At 41.4% G+C, this 23372-nt stretch overlaps 1 protein-coding gene across 7 annotated transcripts in view; it reads left to right on the top strand.

Moving 5' to 3' along the window:
- The window catches only part of FOXP2 (forkhead box P2), a 551538-nt gene that overhangs the window by 130736 nt on the left and 397430 nt on the right, over positions 1–23372 (top strand). The window lies entirely within an intron of this gene.

The raw sequence follows: 23372 nt of genomic DNA, 5'->3' as shown, positions 1-23372 counted from the left end.
TATAGCCCCAAATCCCTTTTTAGCCACTGAGTCACATGTTCAATGTATGGTTTACTAAGACACCAAGATCCTTTTCACACATACTAAAGCCAAGACAAATCTCCTCCATCCTATATTGGTGTATATAGTTTTCCTATCTAAATGCAGAACTTGACATTTGTCCCTATTGAATTTCATTTTATTTAGTTTAGCCCACTACTTGAGCCTATCAAGATCATCCTGTATTCTGATCCTCTCTTCTGTTGCATTTGCTACCCCTCCCAGTTTAATATCATCTGCAAATTTAATAAGTACCCCCTCTAATCCCTCATCCCAATAATTTATAAATATGTTCAAGAACACAGGCCCCAGGACAGATCCCTGAGGAACTCCACTTGTCACTTTTCTCCAAGAGGATGCTGAACAATTTACAAGTACACTTTGGGTACAATCTGTCAACCAGTTATCAATACACCTGACAGAATTAGGATCCCTACTGCATTTTACCAACTTGTCAACAAGAATATCATGTGGAACCTTATCAAAAGCTTTACTGAAATCCAGATAAACTATATTGACAGCATTCCCCTGATCCAGAAAGATAGCCACTTTCTCAAAAAAAGAGATGAGGTTGGTCTGACATGACTTGTTCGTGTGAAACCCATGCTGAGTCTTAGAAATCACAGCTCTCTGTTCTAGCTGCTCAAGGACTGACAGTTTGATCATAGAATCATAGAATCATGGAGTTGGAAGGGGCCATACAGGCCATCTAGTCCAACCCCCTGCTCAAAGCAGGATCAGCCCAAAGCATCCTAAAGCATCCAAGAAAGGTGTGCATCCAACCTTTGCTTGAAGACTGCCAGTGAGGGGAAGCTCACCACCTCCTTAGGCAGCCTATTCTACTGCTGAACTACTCTGACTGAAATTTTCCCCCCTGATATCTAGCCTATATCGTTGTACTTGTAGTTTAAACCCATTACTGCGTGTCCTTTCCTCTGCAGCCAACTGGAACAGCATCCTGCCCTCCTCCAAGTGACAACCTTTCAAATACTTCAGTCAGTCAGTCAGTCAGTAACCTTTTATTGGCATAAAATGTATAAGACATATAAAAATAGGGTTTAAAATTTCAACAAAATAGTAAAATGGGGTTACATAACCAAACAGATCTTAAAATGATTAAATAAACTATAAAAGATAAAATACAAGGTAGGCAGCATATTATAAAAGCATCTTAGTTAAAACTCTGGCAACTAAAATGGTTATCTCTGGGTCTTTGTCAGAGAGCAGAAATTGCAAGGTCATAGATTTACTTACAGAAGGCTTGTTTCCCAGCAAGCAACAAAGCTGTCATCCCGACACTGCTCATATAAGGGGCAATCTAACAAAATATGTAAGACAGAGTCAGGGCAACCAGAACCACACGGACAGAGTCTCGCATGGTATGGGATATGGTGGAATCTTCCCTCTAAGACCTTTGAGGGGAAAGCATTCATTCGTGCCAGGAGAAAAGCTCTTCTCAGGGGTGGAACATCAAGGAGATGCAAATATGTAGGCATAATATTTCTCTGCATAATGATGCCAAAGAATGCTGCTGAGCAGACTCGAGGCTGGGTAGGTATGAGTTCCTGCTGCTCATGGTCTAATATTCTCTGTTTAATAATCCGGAAGATACATTTTTCTTCCAGAGGTAGTAGGGAGTTCAGATCGACGCCAATGGAGGCTAATTTTTGTTCAATAGCCTGGAACCATTGAAATTTAAGAGGGTCACTTTTTAGACAAGTTAAAAGGCTGCCAGTTTCTATTCTAAAAAACAGTCTGACCCAAAATTTAAAAGTAGCTATCCAGGCCCTTGTCTCTACCCTAATTTGGCCAAATTCTGCGCAAATGGCATGGTAGGAGACACAATTGGGAACACCTGCAATTTGCCTATAGAAAGCAGATTGAACACCCTCAATAGATTTATTAAAGGCAGGAACCCATAAGGGGCATCCAAACAGGAGCTGGGACATTACTTTGGCATTAAAAATTTTAATTGCTGCAGGAATAAATTGGTTACCTTTTGCAGAGAAAAAGAACTGTTTTATCAAGGAAGATGAGGATTTGGCCAGATTGATAGCTCGTTGGCAGTGGGAGCTCCATTTCTGGTTATATTGGAAGGTAACACCTAGAACATCTAAGAGCCTCTTGTGGCGCAGAGTGGTAAGGCAGCAGCCATGCAGTCTGAAAGCTCTGCCCATGAGGCTGGGAGTTCAATCCCAGCAGCCGGCTCAAGGTTGACTCAGCCTTCCATCCTTCCGAGGTCAGTAAAATGAGTACCCAGCTTGCTGGGGGGTAAACGGTAATGACTGGGGAAGGCACTGGCAAACCACCCCGTATTGAGTCTGCCATGAAAACGCTAGAGGGTGTCATCCCAAGGGTCAGACATGACTCGGTGCTTGCACAGGGGATACCTTTACCTTTACCTTTAACACCTAGATACTTAAATGTTTTGACTTGTTCTATTGAAGTGCCTCCAATAGACCAAGTCATTGCATGCCAGCTCTTAGAGAAAACCAAAACTTTTGTTTTACCATAGTTAATTACTAACCTATTATCTTGGCAATATTGGTAAAAGGTGGATAAGTATCGTTGTAAGCCAACCCTTGTATATGAGAGTATTGTAGTATCGTCGGCATACAACAACAAAGGAATATGCTGGGAACCAAGTTTTGGGGGATGACCATTAATAGGTTCCAGTTTTTGCACTAAATCATTAATGAATAAGTTAAACAACAAGGGGGCCAGAATACAGCCTTGCTTAACTCCAATGGTCATTGAGATCTTAGAGGTTAAGTCTCCCTTTGAAGAATACCGGACTTGGCAGGAGGTGGACACATAAAGTTTTTGGATGAGAAACACAAGTCTCGGTTCCATACTCATTAATCACAATTTATTCCAGAGCATATCCCTATCTATCTTATCAAAGGCACTTTTAATGTCTATAAAAGCTGTGTATAGCCTCTTACCATTTTGGGACGTATATTTCTTGGCCAGGCATGAGAGAGTTAAACAGTGATCTATAGTAGAGTTACCCTAAAAGAAACCAATCTGTTCAGGACCTATAATTCTTTGAGAGCGAGCCCAATCAGTTAGGCGCCGTTCGAGATGTTTTGTGTAAATCTTACCTATAATTGATAATAAACTAATAGGTCTAAAATTATTAGGGTCATTATGGTCACCATTTTTAAACATGGGAACAATGATTGAATTCAACCAAGAACTTGGGACAATCCCATGTAAGTCAATTAAGGTAAATAAGTTGGCCAAGGGTGGAGCCCACCATTTAGGGTTGTTTTTTAGAAGTTCAGCTGATAGGGCATCCTGGCCTGGGGCTTTGCCTATCTTAAGGCTCAGAATTAGTTCCTCTACTTCGTCAGGCAAAACTGGGGACCATCTAGGGACATTAGTTGGGATGGAGTCATTCAGCAGATTTTCTGGGGCTGCTGGGACAAATACTTTCAAATACTTAAAGAGGGCTATCATGTTCCCTCTGAACCTCCTTTTCTCCAGGCTAAACATTCCCAAGTCCCTCAACCTATCTTCATAGGGCTTGGTCCCTTGGCCCCAGATCATCTTCATCGCTCTCCTCTGTACCCTTTCAATTTTATCTACGCCCTTCTTGAAGTGAGGCCTCCAGAACTGCACATAGTACTCCAGGTGTGGTCTGACCAATGCTGTATACAATAGGACTATGTCATCTTGTGATTTTGATGTGATGCCCCTGTTGATACAGCCCAAAATGGAATTCGCCTTTTTTACTGCTGCATCATACTGCCTGCTGATGTTTAACTTACAATCCACAAGTACCTCAAGGTCTCGTTCATACAGTGTTACCTAGTTACCTAGAAACCCATCCAGTAGGCATGCTTTTCATGTTTCTGACCCAGATGCAGAACTTTACACTTACCTTTATTAAATTGCATCTTGTTCTCATTTGCCCATTTTCCCATTGTGTTCAGATCTTGTTGAACTCTGTCTCTATCTTCTGGAGTATTTGCCAGTCCTCCCAATTTGGTGTCATCTGCAAACTTGATGAGTAGTCCTACCACCCCCTCATCTAGATCATTAATAAACATGTTAAAAAGTACCAGACTGAGCACCAAGCCCTGAAGTACCCCGCTACTCACTTCCCTCCAGTCTGAGGACACACCATTGACAACAACTCTTTGAGTGCAGTTCTCTAACCAATACCCTATCTACATAACTATCTAAAAATCCAGATTGCGGTCCTTCAGTTTATCCATCAGAACATTATGGGGAACCTTATCAAAAGCTTTAATAAAATCCAAGTTAACGACATCAACTGAATTTCCACGATCCAGCAAACCTGCTACTTGGTCAAAAAAGGAAACCAGGTTGGTCTGACAAAACCTGTTGGACACAGATCCATGCTGATTTCCTTGGATCACCAAATTGTGCTCTAGATTGGGGGTCGTCAACCTTCGGTCTTCGGACCGCTACCGGGCCACGAAGGCCTCGGTAATGGGCCGCCACACCTGCCTCTCTCCCCACCCCCGCAGCGAGAAACTCACCAGGCCGCAAGAAAAGCGGCCAGCAAAGCGGCCACTTTGCTCATGGCCCGGCTAACTTTTTGCTGTGAGAGGGTGGGGAAGAGGCTGGCGCGGCCACAGGCATGCCAGCAGGCACAAACACACATGAACACCGCCCGGGCCGCCAGCTCTTCTCCACCCCTGGAATCCATCCTTAACCCTAAAAAGGTTGGGGACCGCTACTCTAGATGTTTGCAGATCGCTCCCTTTAATATCTGCTCCATTATCTTACCCACAACAGAGGTCAGACTCACTGGTCTGTAGTTTCCCTGGTCATCCTTCCTCCCTTTTTTGAAGATCGGAATAACGTTTGCTCTCTTCCAGTCCTCCGGGACATCTCCAGTCCTTAAAGAGGTCCCGAAGATGATGGACAAGGGTTCTGCAAGTTCTCCAGAAAGTTCTTTGAGCACTCAAAAGTTCTTTGATGATTTGTTCCAAACTTTTGCCAGCTACAGATGTCAAGCTGATGGGTCAATAGTTACCAGGATCCTTCTTTTTTCTTTCTTGAAGATGGGCACAACATCCACCCACCTCCAATCATCTGGTGTCTCACCTGTTCTCCAAGAAGTGTCATAAATAATGGACAGTGGTTCAGAGACTACATCTGCAAGTTCTTTTAGTACCCTTGGATGCAATTCATCTGGCCCAGAAGACTTTGTTTCATTTAAAGAAACTAGGTGTTTATGGACTGCCCCCACAGTGATCCTAAACCACCATTCCCATCCCCCTTGTTGTGATACGTTTTTGACACATTGAGAACTATTTCCCTCACAAGAGAAAACTGAGGAGAAGCAGTTTGGCCATCTCTTCATCATTTCTCTTCATCATCATACAATTTCACTTTCTTGCCCTCACAGTTTTCCTACGGAGTCCCTGCCCTTTGTCTTACTTGAAATATAACTAAAGAAGCCTTTTTTGTTATGTTTTGCACTTCTTGCTAGCCTAAGCTTATATTGAGCTTTAGCTTTTCTAACACTCTCCCTACAATCATTGGTTATTTGTTTATACTCATCCTTTCCTAAATGACTCTTTTTTATTACTCAAATCATTTGACAGCTGCTTATGGAGCCACCTTGGTTTCCTTAGGCTCCTTCTAGCTTTTCTTCTCAAGGTGATTGCTTGTGATTCAGCCTTCAGTATTTCAGTTTTAAGAAACTCCCAGCCCGTTGGGACTCCCATCTCTTTTAAAGTCTTTTTGACTACAGGACTCTACCCAACATACCTTTAAGTCTTTCAAAATCTGCTTTCCTGAAGTCCAGTCTATACGTCCAACTACATAAATGTTTACTGTTTCCCACAATTGTAAATTCCAAAATCACATGGTCACTACTACCAAGAGTGCCCACTACTTCCATCTCATCTACCATTTCTCTCTGTTGGTGAGAATCAAGTCTTAATTTACAGATCCCCTGTTTCTCTTCTCTACTTTCTGGAAATGAAACTGTCAGCAAGAGAAGTGAAGAAATTAAAGGAGTATGTATTTTTAGCAGAGTTGGTCTTTCAACAGTTATCTGGGTAATTGAACTCACCCATCAGCGCTGTCTTCCCTCTTTGATAATTGTGCAATTTTGTCTAGGAGTATCTCAACCAAGTCTTCTGACTGCTTTGATGGTCTATATAGCACACCTCCACAATAACAGCATTCTTATTTTCTACTCCTTCCATGTTTACCCAAATATATTCAACTGAACTTTCATACTCATGTACCTGTATTTCTTCACAAGTATAAAGATTCTTAACATATATTGCTACACCTCCCCCCTTCTTTACTTATCTGTCCTTTTGGAATACATTGTATCCCTCAATTCTAGTATTCCAATTTTGAGTATTATTCCAGCAAGTTTCCGTTATTCCTATTAGATCATAGTCCCCTTCCTCTATTAGGACTACTAGTTCCTCCTGCTTGTGTCCCATACTCTGTGCATTAGTGTAGAGACATCACATTCCATCCTTTGTATGCCCTCTTGTTTTGGTTTCTGAACTTTTTTGTAAGTTAGTCGTTCCCTGCTTATGTACTGTTCCCTGTAGATTTACAATCTTTCCACCTTCAGTTCTTGCCATCACACCAGTTTCTGAATTTATGTCTCGCTCCCCATGTGGATTTAGTTTAAAGCCCTCTTTGTCAGGTGTGCAAGGATTCTCCCCCAAATACTTTTTCCGTCCCTTGTGAGGTGCACACCATTTCCTGATAGTATCCCCTCATGCTGACATCGTAGAGCATGATCTAGAAATCCAAACCTTTCCTGACAACACCAGTGATGTAGCCAGTCATTTACTTGCATGATTCTTCTGTCTCTTCCTAAACCATGGCCATTTACAGGAAGAACTCTTGAAAACACAGCCTGCACTCCCAGGTCCTTTACCTTTTCTGCTAGATCCACAAAGTCTTTCTTAATACGCTCCATACTGTGCTGGGCAGTATCATTTGTTCCTACATGGAGGGGTAATGATCTGTGGGCTTGAGGAGCCTGTCTAGCCATTCTGTGACATCCTTGATGCATGCACCAGGTAGGTAGCAGACCTTTTGAGACAACAAGTCTGGTCTACACACTTCAGCCTCTATGCCTCGCAGCAGGGAATCCCCAAATTACCAGTACCCGTTACTTTGTACCCTTGAGAGCAGACTAGAACTCTTACCTGTGGGGGCCTGTGAAGTGTTTCCTGGGCTTCTATAAGGAGAACTTATAGAATGGCCAACTGGGTTCTTAACTGTGACCTGTTCTTTTAGCGTTACTTTCTGTGCATCTTTACAGCATCCCATTGAAAATACAGTTTTTGTAAATAAAAGACAAATTCTGATTTTAAAAGTTTTATCCTGAGTTTTGCCTTTACATTGTTGTGGTGGTTGTTAAATTCTCTGCCTCCCCCAGTTCTGCGACATTCCTGAGAATTTTTTTTAGAAGTAACTCTTTCAGTAATATCTTTCTACTTGTTGCTTTGGAAGTTGTCAGCTGGGAGACATCATGATGGGGCAGTCCTAGCCATCCGACTCCTATCTTGAGCTTGGGAGCAGAGCAGATAAGTATTGGAGCGACATAACTGAAGGAGGACTGTTAACAGGAAAGGATGCAGTTAGCTATTTCCAAGTTGTTGTTGTTGTTGTTAGGTGCAAAGTCGTGTCCGACCCATCGCGACCCCATGGACAATGATCCTCCAGGCCTTCCTGTCCTCTACCATTCCCTGGAGTCCATTTAAGTTTGCACCTACTGCTTCAGTGACTGTCTTCCTTTTTTGATCTTTCTATGCATAATAGGGCAAATTTACCTCTTAGACTCCATTTATATAGCTTATTTAGTCTTTCCTAGTATGATTTATGTCCATGTTCAGAAACCCACAGGTGGCCAATAAAACCCTTAGCAGGGTAATTTCCAGTACCGTTTCTGCTGGCTTAATTTTTTCCCAGATATATAAAAAGTATTGAATTGAGGGATATGATTAGATGACAAATAGTCTCCCATGGAGATCAGCACTTTGTTAGTCTCTTCATGTTTGTGTATTGCTTTGATACTTGAACAGGCTTTGATACAAGCTTCTCAAAATATTTCCAATCTTTGTCAGTTGAAAGAAAGGAAAATGAAGAATATTTTTAAAGAGTTTTAAATCTTAAATTGATAAATACTGCAGAAGTACTCATGTGAAACATATACTGTTTAACTTAAGGCCAACCTCTGTCATGATATTTGGTTCTCTTTGGATAAACTTCTAGAAAATATGTGTTCCTATAAATATCAATAGGAAAAAGAAATGTAAAGCAGGTTGTGTGGCAAGAGGACATTTTGCAGGGCAGAAATGATGACACAACTATGGCTAGGCAAAGGATTTGGCCACAGCCTTTACTGATATATAAATACTTGTGGGGAAACTTGGGTGAATCCAGCCATCTTGCAGCCCGCCGACTAAAAGGTAGCCCCTAATTCTGGCATTTGGACCCAGAGGCACATGGGCATGCACATGTACCATCCCACGGGCTGGATGTTTGCTGGGCACCAGGGAAGTGGCAGGCGAGGTGGGCTCTGTGGGTGTTGGCCTCTAGTAAGAACCCTCCCTATCACCCAGAGATGTGAGCCAGGCAGCCAAGCAAAGATAGGGCTGTAGTGCAGCATCTGTGCAACCCCCTAAGGAGGACCCCGACTTGGGGGGTACAGTGTGCAAGCTCACTACCCCAGTATGGATCTGCCCAACTACAACCACCAGCAGCTGTGTCGAAGTGCAAAGAACAACAATAAACATAATACAGATAATCAAAATAGCTCAGTGAAAAGGGGAAGGGAAAGTGGGTAATGTTGGAGCCGCCATTCAGATGATGTATCTCACTGAAACTAAAGGAGCAAGGAAAATGTGTCATAATCCCATGGCTAAGTAAGAGTATTACTATAAAATCGGAGTCCAGTAGCACCTGTAAGACCAACAAAGATTTATTCAAGGCGTGAGCTTTCGAGTGCAAGCACTCTTCGTCAGACTAAGAACTGACCATTATAACAGTAGGAATATATAAGCAAAAGTTAATCCTGTTATTGTTACTGTAATTAGTTTTCATACAACTACATATTCTGTACATCAAGTACCATTTGTGTTGTTCCACCATAAAGAATAAACAAATGAATTTGATAACTAAAACCCAAACTGCTTTTAATATACTTTCATGGGAAAGTTCTAGGACCAATTCTGCATGGTCTAGGACCAATTCTGGAGGTGTAAAACTTGTGCCGCTTCCTGCTCCCAAGTGCACGGTTGGAAGCTGTACATTTTCAAGACTCCTGACAGGAGACCCCTCCTGAATTTTCCTGCCACTGCATGGTGGCTTATTGCCTCCCAATGAAGTGGCAAGTGAGAACAACCCAAACTTCTCCTCCCTGCTCCTTGGCTTTTCACTCCCCACAAGCCGCCAATCCCTGCACAGCAGTTGTTTCGGGGACTCAAACTTCTATCCCCTCCCAAGCCCCCAAATTAATTATTTTTTTTAAATTGTGCTTCCATGTTGGTATGGGGAAATGCCACAACACCAGAACAATTTTTTTAAAACCTTACATCTTTGCATTGCCACGGGATCATGCCGCAAGAATAAAACATTCCCTCCTTAGATCTCTTTTCAGTATTCTTGGTGTAATGGTCTCTCTTCAGGTAGATTTGTGATAAGTTCACCATGGTAACTGGACCCCGATGAGTGATTGTTCACAGTAAAGTTTTAAAACAAAGAGCATGGATGCCAAGCTGATAGGGAGAGGGCTGCTTCACCACACGCACACCCTCTTTCCCCGTTCATATCCCACTGCCAGAAAACACAAACAGGAATGTATTTGGGCTGCCTGATCCCAAAATTACAGTGCACAAATGAAAATATTTCATTTTTACATATGGCATGTAGCTTTGCGATCCTACAGCAACATGGTGCATACCATTTGGGAAAAAAATTCTTGATCCAGAAAAGGAGAGGGGAGGACAGATGCAAGGGCAGGCAGAATGCTACTGAGACTGTCACTCAGTTTTACCTTCACACAGACTTACCCCTGTTTTCTCCCTGGATTACAGTGTGGCAAGAAGAGGGAAATCGTGATTTTGCAAATTCCCTCATTGCATAGCAATTCTAGGGAAAACTCGCTCTAGCCACTTGAGAGCTCCAGATTGCTGCCGACGTCATGTGGAAGCAGCAGTAAAACCCACGAGCAATGAGAGGCCGTTCTGGGGACAACTTGTTCTCCTTGAGAATTGGTCTCATTCTCAAAAGATGTGTTTTTAAATTAACTTTTTTTGTAGCATGAAATGTCACAATGGAAAGTTTTCCAAAGATAAATCCTCATTTTCTCCCCAAAAGAGAATAAATTGCTTAATTCTCTAGAGCTTAATGGATTTTTAAAATAAATGTTGTAAGGTTGTTCATGATTTAATAAGTGATCATTTTACAGAATTCAGACTACTGTTTCTGGTTAGATGCACAAACTTTTTGTTTTATCTCCAATATAGCTTTTTCAGATGCCATACATCCAAACTATGCGATTGTTCTGCATCATATCAAAATTTTAATGCCTTGTGGCTCTAAACAGAGTGCTACTAGAAAGATTTTCAGTGTAAATACTTTGATCCTTTGCAGATACAGAAAATATTTTAAAACTATTCTTATGACAGCAAAAATATTTACACTATAGGTGGAAGTACTCACATTTTTCTTCCACCCTGTCATGTGTTGGCTGAGTGGAAGGACCACTCCTTCCCTCAGGGAGTGGAAGGACCACTCCCTCCCTCAGTCCCTTCTCACCACCATAGAGGGACCTCATGAGCATAAGGGTCCCACAGCATGCAAAAGAGGATAGGATGTGTGCCTTCATGGAAGACCACTCAATGAAAAAGTTACAGGTATATGCAACCTTGTTTTCATCTTCATGGCTTCGTGCATTCCTGTATGAGAGAATAGCAAGCTCACTTACCCATATGTGGCGGGTATGGGATCATCAGCAAAATAAGGATTGAAGAATTGCTTTCCCCACAGCTGTGTCCTATATGGAATTGAGATTGACTGCACAGTGCTTGATGAATGAAAACAGGGTGGACCAGGTGGTTGCATTGCAGATGCTGCCCAAGGGGATGTTGCCAAGGAAGGTTGTGAAGGAAAACTGAAACCTGATCAAGTGAGTTCAGATATGAAGAGGACAGTGAACTCAGGAGGCAGAATATGTCAACTGGATGTATCTGACAATCCACAGTGAGGTTTGTGAGGAAGCTGCTTAGCCTTTGCAGAGATAAGAATTCCATTCTACTGTATCATGAATCACTGTTGGTTCATTGAAATTTAACATTATTAATAGTGACTTGTTTTCCAACAACTTTACTCATATTAAATATTAAAGAAGTGAAGATTAGCAATCACTGTTTCATTTTGCATCATTCATATTCTGGTTTCTGTCCCACCACTTCTCTATGCTATAGAAAAATGTGAGTACTTCCACCTATAGTGTAAATATTTTTGCTGTCATAAGAATAGTTTTAAAATATTCCACCCTGTCATGTGTTGGCTGAGTGGGAAAGAGCTGACCCACAAGGAGAGGCTGAGCATTCTGAACATTTTAGAGAGCTTTAAAAAAGTGATCTCTACAGCAGGCCTCTGCAAGTGCATTCCCGCGTGTGCCTGCAAAGATGACCTCTCAGACAACAGTTACAAGTATGCGTAACCTTGTTTTCCTTAGCATATATTTACTAATCATTTTTCCAGCTTAACTTTAATTCTTAGACTCATTTATACATTACTCCCCACTTTTGTACTGCTGGGTCTGTGCACTCATCTGCTTTATAGTCATCAAGGAGTAGTTAAGAACCATATAGTACCACTTTCGTGTACATTTAAAATCCCTCTTATGGAACTGAGATTCCATGATCTGTGAATTGATGTAAATTCTTCCAATTTTTCTCTGTGGCCTTCTTAATCAAGACATTGGGGCCTTATAGTAGGCCTTTGTCATTCAGAATCTGCTGTTATAAACAATAAATATGGTTTTATAAAGCAGTGCTAACCGGCTGGGAGCCACATTGCTATAAGGGAGGAAAACACGTAGTTTCTTTTAAGAAAGGCCCCCTCTTCTTCTTTTTCAGATATGAAGTCTCGTCCCACCATTCTAGACTCCATTGACACTTGGTTATTCACACTGAAAGGCAAAATTGTACAATGTCCCTATGAGGCCACTATTAATTCCACACTATCTCTCTTATAGACGAATGCAGCTGGCACCCTACCCCCAGGAGAACAAGCTCATCACTTCTCCCACATGCTTGTTCTCTACCAGTTCAGGCAGCAGGAGTCCTAAGTTAGCTCTCAAATATTGGTCTTTCTCATGGCAGCCTCTGGGCTATATGAAAATTATATTTGTGGCACAGTAGGAGTGAAACTACAGGGCTCTGGTGGCATTCTAAGATAGGAAATTCATTAAAAAGGCCAGCTTTCTGCTTCTCTTCAATAATAAGCAATAAAAGTTTATTTACCTAATCTTTTAAATAAAATATATATGCTCCTAAAGGGACAATGCCTTAAGAGCAGTATAAACTGCTTGCTTTCCGTTGCCATCAGTTCTGAACTAATCAGCATTGTCCAAGCCACAGTTGTTGACAGCCATCATGAGTCTCTGGGGAAAAAATCCACCTGGGCTCCCCCCTTTATCCTGATATAAAACAAACATCGTGACAAAAGAAATCACTTGTCTTTCTGTTACTGTGAACAGAAAAATAATTTTATTTATTTATTTATTTAGATTTTTTATACCACCCTTCCCTACAGCTCTGGGCAGTTTACATAAAACATTTTGACACATTTACATAGAACACTCTCAAAATCAATATAACAATAAAAATAACATACCAACTAGAACAGTATTTTAACAATAACTTTGACACTCCCTCAGTAGGTTTGGTCCCTCAGTCTGGGGGGGGGGGTCAGTTAGCCTCACCAAATGCCTGGTGGAAGAGCTCCCTTTTGCAGCCCTGAAGAATTGTGGAAGTTCTGGCAGGGCCCTGATCTCTTCGGGGTTATCTGGAAATAAGTCCCATTAAATTGAACCATCAGCCTCTCTCAAACAAATAAATAATGGTTATCTGGAAATAAGTCCCATTAAATTGAGCCTCTCAAACAGTAGTATTTGAAAAGATCTTAAAACTATATCTGCCATCCCACCATCCAAAAGCAGCCTAATAGGATGCATAGTAGGATAAGGAAAATTGGGGAGATGTGAGAAGTTTCATTACCCAGGTCAGGCTTTCTTAACCCGGGTTACTTGATGGCTCTGGAATGTTTTCCTGAATGAATGAGAGTTAATTAATTTTAAATATATTTTAAAAATTGTTAAACATTTATTGTGTGATATGACCATATGTAGTCATGTTAACTCGCCCTACCAAATAGCCAATTATGGGCCTGGAGACAATGGGAAAGGGATGCGTACACAGCTATGATTCATATCTAGTAGTAAGTTTATTACAGAATTATACCAGAGCAATAAAAATACAAACTATACTCCAAAGTAATATAGGAGAAGTAGGATACAAAAAATACATGGTATAACCACATAATACAAAGGAAAAATCAATTGTTAAAAAAAATTAATGTTTTAACACTAGAAATGTAAGAGCATAAGTTAAAATTAAAATGTAAATTAATCTGGAAAATGTCTAAAAGTTGATCTTGCCTGATTTAATAGGTCTTAGGATAGATATAAATAAATTCTTAGTTCACATGCTTCCCTATGATGTTCCCACGATCACACCATTTATAGGGTTTCTCAAAGCCTGAATGTTTCTCAGCAGGTTAAAAAGTTGAGAAAGGTTGGTCCAGTCAGAATAAGCAGGTGGTGGTCTCTCCTTGCATGTACATTTTAGGAAGTGATTCTAGTCCCTAGATCAGAGATTCTCAACTAGGGGTCTATGAACCTTCAGGGGTCACAGGAGCCCCAGAGAGGATCCTCAGTCTTTTCCCTCCTGTCTTAATGGACTCAGCCACAAGTTAGGAAGCAGCCACTTCTATTGCTTCCCCCAAGCATGAGTTCTCAAGTGGTTTCTTCACCTGTGAGGGGACAGAGCCTGCATGCCTCCTCCCAGTTTAAATCACCTCCTGTCTCTTCTCTCCTCAGTCTTTCTTGACCCTGACTGTTAACATGGGTAGTGATGTCATTTTCAATGACATATCAATTCCCAGGTTGTGTCAAGGAGACAAAGCCATCTGACGTCACTTCCAGGGCTCCTCAAAACCTGAAAAATTATTTCAGGGGTTCCTCTATGATCAAAAGGTTGAAAAGGTCTGCCCTAGATGATTTAATCCAGCTAGCCATCTCTCTATTTTCATTGCATCCCATCCCCTCATTTCCTACTGCTTCCTCTTTAAAGAGGAAATAGACAGCAAGAGAGCAGGGGCTGTATATCGTAGCTGTATATCTCTCTTTCCTCTCCTCATCAGTGTTACAGAAGGAGTCAAGAGGGAAGGTGTAGATATAATCTTAGATGTCTACCACATGGGAGGTGTTATGCTGCACTGCTGACTGGTTTTTGGCCTGGGGCTAGCTGCCCTGATTTTACCCACAAACGCATGGGAAATCTTTGGCCCGCTTCATCCCCTGTCTGACCCAGATTTTTGCTCCTGAATGAGGTAGCCTATGGACAGGAAGTGGAAAAATTGCTCTAAATTGTCCTGCAGTACAGCACAGCCTTCCTGACCCAGAGCAGCACTGCAGGGCAGTGTAGGGCATTTTTTCCATTTTGTTCTACCAAAAATGGGGGGGAAATGCCTCCCGCTGCTCTGCCACACTGTGAGGCGGTGTGGAGCATTTGTTTAATTTTTAAGAAGGTGTGATTGTGTAATAACACACCACCATGCAATGCTGCTCTGAGTTGGGAAGTCTCTGCCGTGCAGCTAGGGAGTGAAAGAGGGTGGCATGGGGGAAAGGGAAGGAAAGGAGAAAGCGCACAGGAATTGACACTCCATACTTCTCCTTTCTGCACCACGCTTCGGAGCATAACTCAACATGGCAGAGTGGTATTAAAGCTGGCCCACATGCCATTCCCACATCGCTTGTTGGCTCACCTGCTAGGGACTTCATATGAGTGCTGAGTAACAGCCCAAGGGAAGCTGGGTTTGCATGGGGTGGGCACCTGGGCAGGTGAAGCAGGAAGAAGTGGCAGCAAATCTGGGTATGTACACATGTGCATGGGATGACCCAGCCATAGAGATAGCCAGTGACGCTATAGCTTTGCTGCTGTGATGGGGGGCATGGCACAGAGCCAATTGTGGCTGCTGCCGCAGGGATTGGGAGCCACTCGCTCAGCTGCTGCCACTGCTGCTACAGCGTACCTGGCTAGGCATCTTCAGCACTGCAAGTGGCCTGCAGTGCTGTTCTGGCTGCTCCAGGTCGGCAAGGCTCTGTTGCAGTATGGGGATATATGGAACATTGTTTTATTTTTAAGGATCTGTTTTTACATTATTACAAAATAAATCCTTCTTTAAAAATGTCCTACGCTGCTCTCGGTCAGGGAGGCTATGCTATGCTGCGCCAAGAGAGCCAGTGAGCAGGAGCTGGTAGAAGTGGTGTTCGGGGGGGGGGGGTTGCAAAGGGTAGAGAAAGCACAGCCAGACCACCCAAGTTTTGCTTTTTGCATGGCCTGGCACCAACTTACACCTCGTTGTGTACCACAGCAAAAAAGGGACCATGGATTTATCTGTGTTCCCTTGCAGAGGGCCAACTGTGGGCCTTAATTCGGCCAGACCTGGGACCACCCTGGACCAGGCCCAATTCCATCAGGAAGCAGGAACTACCCCCCCCCCCCAATGCAAACAGGCAGTGATTGCAGCCAAATCCCTCATGTGGAAGCAGTCTTAGTAGCCCTTTTTGACCTTGTCAGTTTTGGTTTCCTGCTTTGATGAACATGGCCCAAGTTCAGTATCGCCTATTCCCAAGTGACCTGGATTTGACCAGCATTGGTCCTGTGTTACATCTGCAGCCTCAGCTTGTTTTTTAGGAGGTCCCAGTTAATGAAATTAACAAATCATGAAATTAACAAGATTCTTCTTCATTCATGTAAATCTTCTACCAGAGGGTCTTATTTGCATAACTGGAATCATTTTTCTACCTGGTGTTGCAGTTGGAATAGCTACTAGAATCTGTTGCAAGGGGAGTTAGAATGTCCTGTATTCATATTACATATATGCAGTACCATAACACTTTAAGGTGTTTTGTTGTTGTAACTTCACTGAAAGCTAAATGTTTGCATAAGTTTTGAATTTTCAAACAATACTGACAAGTTTCAAGGAAACTGAGATATCAGTGATAAGTTTCAGGTGGGTAGCCTTGTTAGTCTACACTAACAAAAACAAAATCCATGTCCATTAGCAACTTAAGGACCAATTCCACCCCCACCCCCCAGGTATAAAGTTTCATGAGTCAATGTTCACTGAGGGATAAAGTTGCTACTGGACTCAATTTTTGATCTAGTGTTAGGCGATACATTGTGATAATATGATGTATGTGAAAAATAAAATCCATTGCCCAATAATAATAACTACAATAACAATAATAGGGTTTTTTTTTGTAAACTACCAAGTATTATCAGAACAGAATGAAATAGCTTGCTTTCCGTTATTGTCAGTCTGACTCTTGAAATCCATAAACAAACATGCAGTGAAAAAGTAGTGTGCTGTATGCATAATTTTTTGTTAGCAAAAAATGTATGCATTAATTTTATATAGCAAAATATGGGTATTACTCTGAAGAATTATTCTTACTTACCCCATTTTCTTTGTGTATTTTATAAATAGAATGTGATGTTTTGAACATGCTTCAGGGTTCAGTTGTTAGTATAATATTCTATTTTCTGCAGCAAAAGCATGCCAAGGTGATCTCTGTGGGTGGTTAATACTTTTTGGAGTTTTAGACTTGAACCATGAAATTATGTAAAATTGGAGAACTTGCTTCTGTGATGTGTTTAAAAAAGAAATTAATTGGGGGAGCAGAACTGAGTAGTACTTTTTGTTCAGTGATATGAAAGTATTCATGGTTTCAGTAAGAGACATTATCTAACTCTTGTAGTCAGTCTACTTTGCATCTAAGAGAAGATAACACTGTGATATTTATGTCTCCACCTAACGGCTTAGCAGGGCATACTAACATTGAGAGAAGAATAGGACAGTGGTAACTGTCTTATCATCTGGCCAGCATATGAGCAACCTGTCTATTAATGGCCATTAAAAATAATTATTCTTTCCAGAATACCACTTTGAGCATCTGTTTAGTCAAGGACAAGTAGAAATGTTAACTTCTCTTGTAAAGCCACAATGCTTTTCATGTATTTGTTCATGAGACTATTACTTCATTTCCATCTTCCATATTGTCTGCTCATATTGTTTGTGGAAGTTGCTTAGAGTATGGGGGTGCATGGTGGATTGTGAGGATCTTGTAAGGAATTATGAGAGAACAAATATATGGGGTATTCAGTAAACAATTTTGTAATATTAGGATTGTAAAACCAATCAGAAATCTAAAAGCAGGACTGCGGCGAAGACTGATATATTAAATCAGTCTTTTTCAAATTTTGGCCATGGAGGTGTCCTTGAAATAATTTTTCTAGCTTTGAGGAGCCCTGGAAGTGGTGTCAGCAAGCCACACTTCCCTTCCATGCCCCTAAGAAGTGACATGTCAGTGGAAGTGACATCACCAACCATGTTAACAGGCTGACTCGAGGAGGACTGAGCGGTGAGAGACAGGAGGCAGTTTAAAGTGGGAATAGGTATGCAGGCTTCATCGCCTCCCAGGCACTGAAACCACGAAGAAGAAGAAGAAGAAGAAGAAGAAGAAGAAGAAGAAGAAGAAGAAGAAGAAGAAGAAGAAGAAGAAGAAGAAGAAGAAGAAGAAGAAGAAGAAGAAGAAGAAGAAGAAGAAGAGAGTTGGTTCTTATATGCTGCTTTTCTCTATTCAAGGGAATTTCAAAGCAGCTTACAATTGTCTTCCCTTTTCTCTCACCACAGCAGACACCCTGTGATGTAGAGGCTGAGAAAGCCTCAAAATTAAAGATCAGTTAGAACAGCTTTATCAGAGCTGTGGTGAGCCCATGGTCATCCAGCTAGCTGCATGTGGAAGAGCGGGGAATCAAACCCAGTTTACCAGATTGGAAGTCTGTGCTCCTAAGCACTACGCCAAGCTGGTTCTCGAGAGAACTCAGTCATGCTTGGGAGGGGGATTAATGGAAGCAGTTGGTTCCCTAGCTTGTGGGCCAAGTCCATTAGGGCAGGAGGGGAAAGACAATGGATCCCCCTCCAGAACTCCCATGGACCACTAGTTGGGAATCCCTGTATTAAATGATATGAAAATTAGGCAGTAAGAGCCTATGAAGATAGATTCAGATGGATAGACATGTTTAGTCTGAAGCAGAACAATGTTTGAGGCAACTTTAAGACCAACAAAGTTTTATTCTGGAAGCATATTTTTGGGTGCATGCACAATTCTTCAGGTACCTTGTGGTTATCCTCATATACCTTCAGATATCTGAAGAAGTGTGCATGCACACAAAAGTTTACATGCAGAATAAAATGAAAGACACCAGTATGCCATTCAGTAGTGAACAGCAACATGGTGGTTTTTATGGAAGCAGCCATACACAAAAGTATGGGGAAGAATGGAGTGGAGCATGGTAGTGCAACCAACCCAGGTGATAGGCACAGAGCTCCAGTAATATCTCTCTCTCTCTCTCTCTCTCTCTCTCTCTCTCTCTCTCTCTCTCTCTCTCCCTCTCTCTCCCCAGTCCACAGCACCAGAACATGGTCCTGGCTATGCCACCAGTGCCCCTTTACAATTCATGCCCTTTCATCTCCTCAGGACTAACAGCTGGAATTAAAAACTTGTCAGGCCTGCAATTTTTTCATTGCTTTCCTGCATGTATAGCACCAACCTGGATGACCTGGGGTGTGGTCCCCAGCAATTATTTCTCCTGTTCCAGATGGATAACTAGTAAGCTGCAGGGGACTTCAGGAAAACTGAGGGAGCTTCCAAAAATAAAACAAACATACACAAACATACAGAACAGTCAGTGAATCACGGCATTAGAGGAATTCTTTATAAATGGCTAGAACAAGTTCCCTCCCCCTCCTCCTGCTACAGGCTTCTCTGTCTCATCAGCAACAGAATGTTTCTGGAGAGAGCAGGAGCATTTTTTTTCACATACTTAGAGATCTGGAAGTAATCCATGACAGAATGCTGAGTCTTTATATACTCTGGTGTGTGGCATTAGAAGAGAATAACTATGTTTCTTCTTCACAGATTCATACATTATCCAGTCCCACAAAACATGAGATAATTGGCCCTTGTTCAAGAGACTACACAGCATCTCTTGAATATTGGAACATTAGAGCCTACTCCATCCTGTCATCACAAAGGAGTATGATCTCTGTTCATAGGCCCATGGAAATCAGAATGGAAGCACTGCCCACCATTTTACAGGCTATCCAGTAGAATGATTACGTGATTTCCTTAAATTTCTTGGAGGCTATTGTTGCATTCCTAAAGAATACCTCAGGCTTGTGTTCATGGAACAACATTTTCATGTAAGGGTCTTACCTGGTCTACCTTCAGCACCAAGAGTCTTTACCATATAAATCTGGGTGGTTCTGATCGCAGCAATCACACAGAGGAAAGTGTATTCCTACTATCCCTGGATCACATTTTTTATTCATGGAGAAGAACTGAGGAATGCAGAACCCAATGTGTCCACTGATATTCTGATGATCTGGGATCACAGGATCCAAGTCAGTTTTAAAATAAGTAAATAATAAGTAAAATAAAATAAGTAAATAAGTAAATAAATAAGTAAATAAAGGGCCTTTGTGCTGCCCTATCTGGCCACATCCAGCAGCAGCCTAGATGAATATGTCCTTGGCCAGGATAATGATGATGTTGTCCGTTCAGTCGTGTCCGACCCTCACCGATTCTATAGGAATTGGAGACCATGTTTTCTTTTGCTGCTGACCATGCCAAGCAGTAATTATTTTTCTAGCAAGTTTGATCGCATGATGTGTCCAAAGTAAGTGAGCTTTAGCTGTAATATCTTCCCTTCTAATGACATAGTTGGTTTGCTCCTCTCTAAAATTATCTTGTTGGCAACTTTGGCTGTCCATGGTATTCGCAGCATTTGCCGCATTCGTTTCCAACACCATAATTCAAATATCTGTTCTCCTCCGGTCTTCCTTCTTCGAGGTCCTGCTTTCGGAAGCCCAAATCTCAAGCCGTGTAACAGAGTCAGAGTCCAGTCCAGGTCTTACACTTACTGAAGCTATCAGAATCCAAACGAGAGCTGAAGAGCAATAGTCAGAAAAGCCAGCCAAGGTCAGAGTACCAAGAAATCAGAGTTAGAAGCCAAGATGGTGGGTTTATAAGTGTCATTATCCAGGAGCAGAGGTCAGAACTGGAGATTCAAACAGGCAGAGCTTTACTGTGCAGGGGTGGGTGAAGAAAAGACAGTCAGACCAATCTAGTTCACCCATAGCTAGAAGCCGATACTGCTTCTTCTTAAATTCTGCTTCCCAATGCTTGCAGCTGGACCTGCAGGCATTGCCTGTTTAAGTCTCTGTTTAACTTCTCCGCTGTTCAGTGAAGTCTAACCTCCTTTGCTGCCTTCTGCATTCAGGCAAACTATCTGGGCTGTTATGTGGTGCTGGCAGGGTCAGGGTTGAGTCTGGGGGAGGCATTAGCCTGTTCCTGTGGCTTGGTCCTGGCTGCTCCATGAAGTCAGAGCTTAGATCTACCTGATCATGTCCTTGGTTCAGCTCTTTCCCTGGCTTCTCCTGACAGTTTGGAAGGCCGTGAAGCTGGCTGATTGATGGCACCTGGATCTTGCTGCTGTGGCAATTCCTCAGAGGTTAGAGGCGGCAGCGGGGGTGTGACAACCTTCTTAGGTCCCACTAGGAAATTGATTCTTTTGGGAAAAATGATATATACTCTTCTAACAAGGATTTCATGCCAAATAGTTTTTTTAATCTCAGAAGTGATAAAAATCCATGAACTGGTAGAAGTCAGTCATGACTATAAGCAGGCAAGTTCTATCAAATCAGCCCTACCCAGGTCCTAATAATGATGCACATGGGTCTGAGTGGATGGGAAGCTCGCTGATTTAACTGTGACCCATGAAAGACAGGCAGCATCAAAGAAATCAGTCTTAATTTGATCTGGTAGATAATGTTGGCCTTATACAATTTTAAGGAGCTGAGTTGGCAGAACTATGTACCAACAGAGATGCAATCTCATGGCAAAAGGCACATAAGTCACCAAGAAGACACCAAGGTTTCCTATACCAAGGCCTCCTATACAATCTCTATACCAGATGATGGCAAAGTTCTTTTTAGAGAGCAAATGTCCTAGGCTTAACAGTGCAGCATGACTGAGGCTTTCAGAACATGCTGGTTAATTGGGTCTGTCGCAAGGATACTGACCAAATGGAGTGACCAGTTACCTACAGTGAGTTTTTTCAGAGGATTGAGAGCAGGTTAGGAAGACCAATCATGGACCCACTTGAGTCCATTGGAGCTTGACAGTGAAGAGATTCGTGTCTAGATATGGGGGCATATCTTGCTTCCTCTAAAATCAATGTCCTTATGCAAATCTAAGAGAAAAATAAACATTTAAAACAATGATGCTAAGAGAAAGTGTTTTACAATTTTGAGTATAATTTGAAGTAACAGTATTGCCAAATAATTTTTATGCTTCATCACTGAATATTTGAAATATGCCTTTGTGTAGCTGTGAAATACAGTAGAAAATTCATACTCTAGGATCATAAGTAGTGATATAAAGTAGTACGTAAAATTTGGCTAATGAGATCACAGTAAGTACTTGGAGTTCATTTCACTTTCCCATGATTGTAAAACACAACTGTTAATTTAGTTTTGCAATGTCCTTGTTAATTATAATGGCATCCAGTAGTGCTGCTCTAGTTAAGAGTCTCTCTCCTTACAGAGGGATTACATAACTTAAGAGCAAGTGTTGGATTTCAGTGAGAAATTGAACACATTCTTGAATCACAATAGCTTAAATTAAAAATGTTAACCTATAATTGTACTCTCTCTATTATAGGGGTCTGTTTGGCAGGAAAACTGTGTGGATTAAAATGGATAACCATTAGTTAAAATTAGTATATCTCCACAGCATAGCTTCATAGCCTACAATTAGTATAAAACAAGTTATTTTCTTTAGGATTTCAACAGTTTAATATTGGGAAACAGAACTATATATTGTGTGTGCATGCGAAGTACCATCAAGTTGTTTCTGATTCATGGAAACCCTAAGAATTAACATTCTCCAAAATTGTTAACAGCCTTACTCAGGTCTTGCATTATGAGGGCCATGGCTTCCTTTATACAGTTAATCCATTTCATGCTTGGTCTTCCTTTTTTCCTGCTGTCTTCATTTTTTCCTGGCATTACTGTTTGTTCTAGTAACTTTTTTCTTCTCTGAATGTGACCAATGTATAATAGCTTCAGTTTAGTCATTTTAACTTCTCAGGAGAGTTCAGGCTTGATTTGGTCTAGAACCCTCATATTTGTCTTTTTGGCATAGAATTCTCCCCCAAAAACACATTTCAAATGATACAACTTTCTTCCTGTCCTCTTTCTTCATTGTCAAGCTTTCATGCTGATACATAGTAATAGGGAATACTATGGCATAGATTAAATTGGATTCGTTTGCAAGTAATACATCCCTACACTTAAAAATCTTTTCTAGCTCCTTCATGGCTGCCTAATCTCTTCCTGATTTCTTGGCTACCCTCTTCCTTTGGGTTGCTGATGGAGCAAAGGAATAGAAAATGTCTTCATTGTCAATCTGGAAGTTCTGTAATTCCTCAATAGTCTTTTTTTGTTTGTTTTTGGTCTTGTTCAGTTGCAATCCTACATTGGCACTTTGTTTTAACCTCCATGGTTCTTTTTTCAAGTCTTCACTATTTTCTTCCAGTAATGTGGTTGTATCTGCATATTTCAAATTGTTAATGTTCCCTCTATCAATTTTCACTCCATCTAAATTTAATCCAATTTTTTAAATATGTTCTGCATACAGATTGAACAGATAGGGAGATAAGCCTTCGTTGACACTTTTGCCAATTAGTAATCATTGCATTTCTCTATGTTCTGTCCTAACAGGAGCCTTATGTCTAGAGTATTGGTTGTAAAAAAATAGGGCCAATGCCAGAGTGCAAAATCAGGTAAAATATTTTATTGTTTAATTACATTTCTTTAAAAAATCCCTCCACATTGCTAAAAGGTCATGGGAATCTGCGATATACAATAACAACACTGAGTTTACA

Source organism: Paroedura picta, chromosome 5 (genome assembly GCF_049243985.1).
Source record: "Paroedura picta isolate Pp20150507F chromosome 5, Ppicta_v3.0, whole genome shotgun sequence".
Classification (NCBI taxonomy): Eukaryota; Metazoa; Chordata; class Lepidosauria; order Squamata; family Gekkonidae; genus Paroedura; species Paroedura picta.
This window is presented reverse-complemented; position numbering and strand designations above follow the sequence as displayed.